At 43.3% G+C, this 6327-nt stretch overlaps 1 long non-coding RNA gene across 1 annotated transcript in view; it reads right to left on the bottom strand.

Annotated features, from left to right (window-relative positions):
- The window catches only part of LOC145719365 (uncharacterized), an 8115-nt gene extending 2054 nt beyond the window's left edge, over positions 1-6061 (bottom strand). Inside the window, exons 1-2 of the long non-coding RNA XR_014142332.1 lie at positions 5548-6061; positions 2261-2346 (exon numbers count right to left, since the gene is read on the bottom strand). This is a non-coding gene — a long non-coding RNA (uncharacterized LOC145719365). The remainder of the gene's footprint in view (positions 1-2260; positions 2347-5547) is intronic.
- Positions 6062-6327: the final 266 nt, after the last annotated feature.

Raw genomic sequence — 6327 nt, 5'->3', positions numbered from 1 at the left:
TAACAGGTGTCTATTTGTAGTCTATCTCCACTTCAATTTACCCTGTTCTAATGATAGAATTATGCTCCTAAAATACTGTTCCCACCATGTCAACATCACAGCCAATCTTTCAACTCCATCATAGATGGCATCTTCTTTAAGAAGTCTTTCTTGGTAGATATGATCCTTTCCTCTCTTTAGTGCAATTGTTTCTATATCTCTATAACAGTTTAGGTCATACAGTAAGATAGAGCTAGCTTTGAACTCAGGTTGTACCACTTACTACTTTATTAGGTAAATTCTTTCCAAGCTGGGCCTAAGATTCTTTATCTATAAAACAGAAACAATAGTAATACCTGTCTCATTAGGACTATTGGGAGGACTACATGAAATAATGCATGACAGCATTTAGCTAATTCCTGCTACTCAAAAGTTTTTGTTCTTATTATTTCCATTATTTTATACTCTATTTCCCTATTAAACTGTAAGCTCCAGGAAGACAGATATAATGTCTTATACATTTTTGTATTCCCTAAAAAATTTGGTGAAGAAATCTAAAAAATGAAGAAAATTAGATCTATATAACAAAAAATAAAATAACTGGTATTTCTTGATCTCTATTTCTGAAGCAACATAAACTGAAAAACTCTTGGGTGACATTTATTTAAACCAACTATTTGTGAAAGGATATCTACTTTAAAATTGGGAAGGTTTTAGGGGCGCCTAGGTGGCTCAGTCAGTTAAGTGTCTGCCTTTGGCTCAGGTCCATGATCTGGTCATGGGTGGGACTGAGCACCAAGTGAGGCTCCCTGCTCAGGGGTGGAGTCTGCTTCTCTTTCTCCCTCTGCCCCTCTCCCCGCCCTCCCCATTTATGCTCTCTCTCTCAAATAAATAAATAAAATCTTTAAAAAAATAAAATTGGGAAAGTTTTAGTTTTTTCTGGATCTCTATTGTAGAATGGACAAAAGATAAAAATGAAAACTACTGCCACCTACTGATAATTCATTACAATTGCTTAAATCAATGAAAAGAGAGTTTAGACTAGACAGTATCAATTACTCTTTCATTCAAACCACATATGTAGGTACATATAATATGCAAGGTATTGTGAGGAATATAAAGATGAATTAAGTGACTCTGATTTAAAAAAACAGTATCTACAGTATTCCATAGTAAATGTCCAATTTACATCTAAAACACATTTAGAAAAAATATTTTTAACTAAGAAAATTAGCTTTACAGAAAACAATGTAATGCAGATACTATATTAAACTACCATTCTCTTATAATAACTATAGTCAACATTTATTGAGTACTTACAATTAACTAGCATTTTTCTAAGTGCTTTTACAGGAATTATCTTTATTTTCCCTCAGAGCAATCCTATAAGCTAGATATTATTTTTATTTATATTTTGTAGATGAGTAAACTAAGACTTGGAGAAATTAAGAAATTAGCCAAAGGCCACACATCCAACAAGTAGGAAGGATGGAATTTGAAACAATTAGGATCTAAATTAACATTTATTAGGCACTTAATATGTACTAAAGCACTGGGATAAGCATGATTTGTGCATTATCTCTTTTCCATTGAAGAGGCAAACCCCTCTATTTGACCCTTGGGAGAATTTAAAAAGGCCATGGTTCCAGCTTTTGGAAACTCATCATCTGGTACCTCCTCCACATTAATGAGCAAAATAAAGCAAGACTGTCAAACTACCCTGGGACTTTTGAGAGCTTTTAGCTTAGAAGAATTAAGAGGAGGCAATTGTACATGTGCATCCATATCACATAGGCACTGTTTTTGATTCTGAATGGGAAAAGCTATCATGTGAACCTGCCAGGTAGTTAAAGTAGTTAAGTTTATAATTTCATTCTACCCCTTTAGAATAGATACTTTATCAGAAAAGATAATTTTTCCTTGTGTGAAACTGTTTTCTAAGGGCGGGGGGCTTAATATCTAAAGCTGACATTTAACTAAGAAAGCTAAAAAATTAGCCTGGGGAAAGATGAGATAAAAGAGTTCCTTGGTATCAAGCAAATTTTAAATTATGGTCTATATTTGCCATAAGCATGATGAAATCAGATTTGAGTGGTTCAATTCCAACAAGATAATAGTGGGAAAAATGTGACACACTGTACAAATGAGTAAGAATAAGACATATTTCAGGTAAAAAAAAGACCATAAGTGTTTTCAACCACATGTTTTCAAGAGAAGTTACAACATTATCAGAGTCATCCAAAGGAATTAATTCATTGAATCATTAAAAATTTATTCATACCTATTATATACTTGTGTGTTAGGATCTGCTAGGACTAGGCATTACTCTCTTCTTTGACTAGGCAGTGAGATTAAGGTTTCAGGATGCTGAAAACAAAATAAAACAAAAACCCAAAGGATTTGTACTGTTCTTTAACTTCCTATCAAAGACAATACAGACAACATTAATATATTATCCACATTGCTTCTAGCTTTCTACCAAAGGTGAGATTTCTCTGAATGTTCTGATAGTGCTGGACTACCAAATGTGTCCTTTTAAAGTGTAGACATACAGAGACTGATCAGCAGCTTGAATCCAAGCTTTAAGGGATGGCTAGGCCACTGTTTCAAATAGAAATGCCAGGCCTATGATGAAATCCAGTCATAATCTACCTGCTTGTTTCATCGAGAACAGTAAGAAGCAAGGTCTTCTGTTACTCTACAAGTAAGCGTGATTTCTAAACCATAAGGAGCTTGCAGTGGGTTGAATGGTGCCCCCCGCCATAAGTCTATATCCTAACCTCCAGAACCTGTGAATGTGGTCTTATTTGGAAAAAATAGTCTTTGCAGATGTAATTAAGTTAAGTACCTTGGATGAGATCATCGTGGATTTAGGGTGGGCCCTAAATCCAATGCAGGTAAGAGACTGGCTATGTAAAAAGTGGTCAGACCATATATAAATACAGCACTTTCACCCACAACCTGCAGCAACCAATTCAGGAAACCAATCCGCTATCTACAGTAACCAGACTAGGAAGCCATACTGCTATCTATGTCAGACTTGTAGGAAGCCAGACCACTATCTCTAATAACAATTCCAGAAGCCAAACAATAAGTCCTATAACAATTGGCCCCAAATGACCAGTATTTGATGAATAACTAACAGCTTCCCTAATTGGGGCCAATCAGAGAAAGCCAAAATGTACACTCTTAACCAATCACATAGGATGTCCTGCTTCTAGTTAGCCTACCTACAGCTTCCCCATGCCAGTAGCCTCCAATCGGGATATACCTGAAGATTTCCCCTTTTTCCACTATTAAAGCTTTCCTACTCTGCCAACACACAAGTGATGGCTGACTCCCTTGCCATAGCAAACTCTGCATAAATAATTCTTTGCTTGTTCTCATATAGCTGGTCATTATTTCCACACAGGTGTTTTTACAGCAGAAAGGCAGAGGGAAATTTGAAACTCAGACACACATTAAGAAGACCATATGAGTATGAAGACATAGAGTCCCAAGTCACACAGTTATATACTATCAAGTTCATCCTTATAAAGTGTACACTTCAGTGTTTAATTGACTTTTTCAACTTATTACTAGGCTATGGGTTCAGACTGCATCAATGAGAGGGTTTCTTTTGTATGAACAAAATGCTAAGGAAGAAGCAATTAATTCTGCCTGGTGAGGGAATGGGGATTCAAGGAAAGTTATGATTGAGGTTGAAAGATCTTAAATAAGTAGCAGTTAGGTAAGCATAAAAAGAGAAGGGTGTTCTAAGTAAAAGGAATAGCATATGTATGGGATAAAATCTTGTAGCTCATCCAAGAAACAGCCTTTAGTTTGAGTGGCTTGGGAATAAGGCAGTTGTTTTTCAAACCTAATTATGCATCTGAATCATCTGTATAGATTAAAGCAAAATAAACAGCAAAGAAAAACATGCCCAGACTTGACTCCCAGAGATTCTGATTCAAATGTATATCGAGTGGAGTCCCTAGATTTAGTTTTAAGTTCTGCTTGTAGTTCTGATGTACAGCCAGGAGAACCACTGGAGTGGGTCAGTGGAGATGAGGTAAGAGAGTTAGATGAGGGTAGATAGTCTAGGAACAAATGGTGAAAGGAAATGGTATGTAAATACAACACAATGACAAACTATCTCTTCCCTGACAGCTTTCCTATTTTGAAATATTTTTAAATTTTTTACTGCCACTACTGTTTCATGAAAGAAAATGAATTCCCATCATTGTCTATAAAAACAGGGATAAATGTTTTAAACCAGTGTTGTAACTCAAAAGATCTCTATTTTGCTTAAGGTAATAAATATTTAACATAAAACAAACTCAGAGAGTGTAGAGTGTACCTTCTGATCAGGTGTACCATCTACCGCTCAGGGCTCTTAACAAATGCCCCACAAAAATCATGAAAATACAAATTTTGACAAAAATATCTGTGAGGGATACTGAACAGCAAGTTCCTATTCTGGGTTGGTGATCCCATTACCTAGTCAAATAGAATGGAAGCACTTGCCCACCTCCAAGTGGTCTTCTAAACTCCTAGATATCTAGGACTCTTTCTCTTTCAGGCAAAACTTCTTCAGCATTAATTGTCTGAGCAACAATAAAGACAAAAGGGACCTCTCCTTCCACCATAACCAGTTCCACAGGAAGCATCCTTTCTCCTACTCTTCAATGGCTGAACAGATTGTCCCTTTATCTTAGCACCTGCCCTCCATGTAGTAGTAGCTGTTCGCTATTTCTAAATAAACGTTATACTCTTTGAGGTTAGACAAGGGATGCTAATTTATCACAATTCTAAGAGTTACTGTCTTCTAATTTTCTACTAGTGACACAGATTTTTAAACGGCCTTACAAGTCTTTGTCAGCACCAATAAAGGAGCTGTAAAGAGTGTTGGTCCAGTCAGCAAGTAAGGTGGAATCCGCAAAAAGGCAAAGGAAGGTTCAACCCAAGTGTTTCTGGGAACAAAAAAAACACACTGTAAAAAACACTAAGAACAACAGACAAACTCCACCCAAGGAGGCCGATTAGTTGAACCCTGGATGGGGCGAACTGCCAAGGGATAACACAGGCTGTCTCAGGGTTGGGCTCTGGTGATTAAACCAAGTTGTCTGACCCACACTGCTCGTCCTCAAGCGTTGGGGGAGAGCGCTTCCATTCGCAGAAGGGAGTCTGCCATGTGTTCCCCGGGTCGCTCCCGCCGCCCTGCTCCTCTCACCGACTCGTTCCCCTCACCTGGCCCGCTCTCCCGCCGCCCTGCTCCCCTCCCCGGCCCATCAGCCTTCCATCCGCCCTACTCCCCTCACCGACCCGCCCTCCCGCCGCCCAGCTCCCCTCACCCGCCCGCAAGCCTCTCAGCCGCCCGCCTCCCCTCAGGGGCCAGCAAGCCTGCCAGTCGCCCCGCTTCTCTCACCTGCGCGCCTGACGTCCCTCCCCACTCAAGGGCCCGCCCTCCGCCCCGCCCCCGTCACGGGCCCGCCTCCCTCCCAGCTCCCCTCGTGGCTCGCCGCCCCGGCCCCCGCCAGCTGACCCGGCTGGCTCCTGCTAGAGGGCTCTGGTTCCTGTTTCTCTTACCTCAGCGGGGCGGCGGAGGACGGCCTCGACGGGCTGCGCTGACCCGGAACTGCTGAGGCGGCTGCGAGGGCCGGCGCTCGGCTCCTCCCGGGCTTTCCCCGCGCCTCTCGGTGCCCAGCCCTCTTCCCCCGAACTCGCTCGTGCCTCCCTGCGGGTCGCTGGCCTGGCCCAGCCCGGTCCTCCGCAGTCGCGGGTCCCCAGCCGTCGTGCCCACGCCAGGCCGGGCGCCCGTGGTTGGTCGGCGGTGAGGTGGGTGAGGTGGGGCAGGCGCTGCTGCGGCGGAGTCGCGGGGTCGGGCTTAGAATTCCAGGTGCCACGCTCGTGGCTTCCGGGTTCTGTCCAGGCTCTGGGCGGCGGGTGGCGGCGGCCGGGCGCCTCGGAGCTCGCGGAAGACTGAGAGTACAAGCCAAGGCGGAGTGCCGGCAGGCGGTACGGGGAAAACTGCCTGCGTTGTGCGTCGGTGGGTCAGAAAGTCCCAAGGGGGCGGGTGGAGGCGGTGGAGGCGCCAGGGCTGGTGGGGACGCCAGGGCAGGTGGAGACCGAGCGCAGGACTGGGCGGGGCGGGGAGGACAGATGCTTTTTGTGGCATTTCCCAAGGCAGAAGGGAGTATGGTCGTCACCCCCCTCGCTGCTCTCGTTTTTCAAAATTGGCGAAATGAACCTCAGTGGGAGCCCAGTTCGGTACGGAGTGGAGGTTGGGAGTGGCTGCAGGAGAAAAGCGTCCCGGGCCAAGGGGGTCACCACCAAAGGCGGCCCCTGAAGAGAAACCGACTGCCAGGG

Source organism: Leptonychotes weddellii, unplaced genomic scaffold, assembly GCF_054177405.1.
Source record: "Leptonychotes weddellii isolate Sample4059 unplaced genomic scaffold, ASM5417740v2 HiC_scaffold_4039, whole genome shotgun sequence".
NCBI lineage: Eukaryota > Metazoa > Chordata > Mammalia > Carnivora > Phocidae > Leptonychotes > Leptonychotes weddellii.
This window is presented reverse-complemented; position numbering and strand designations above follow the sequence as displayed.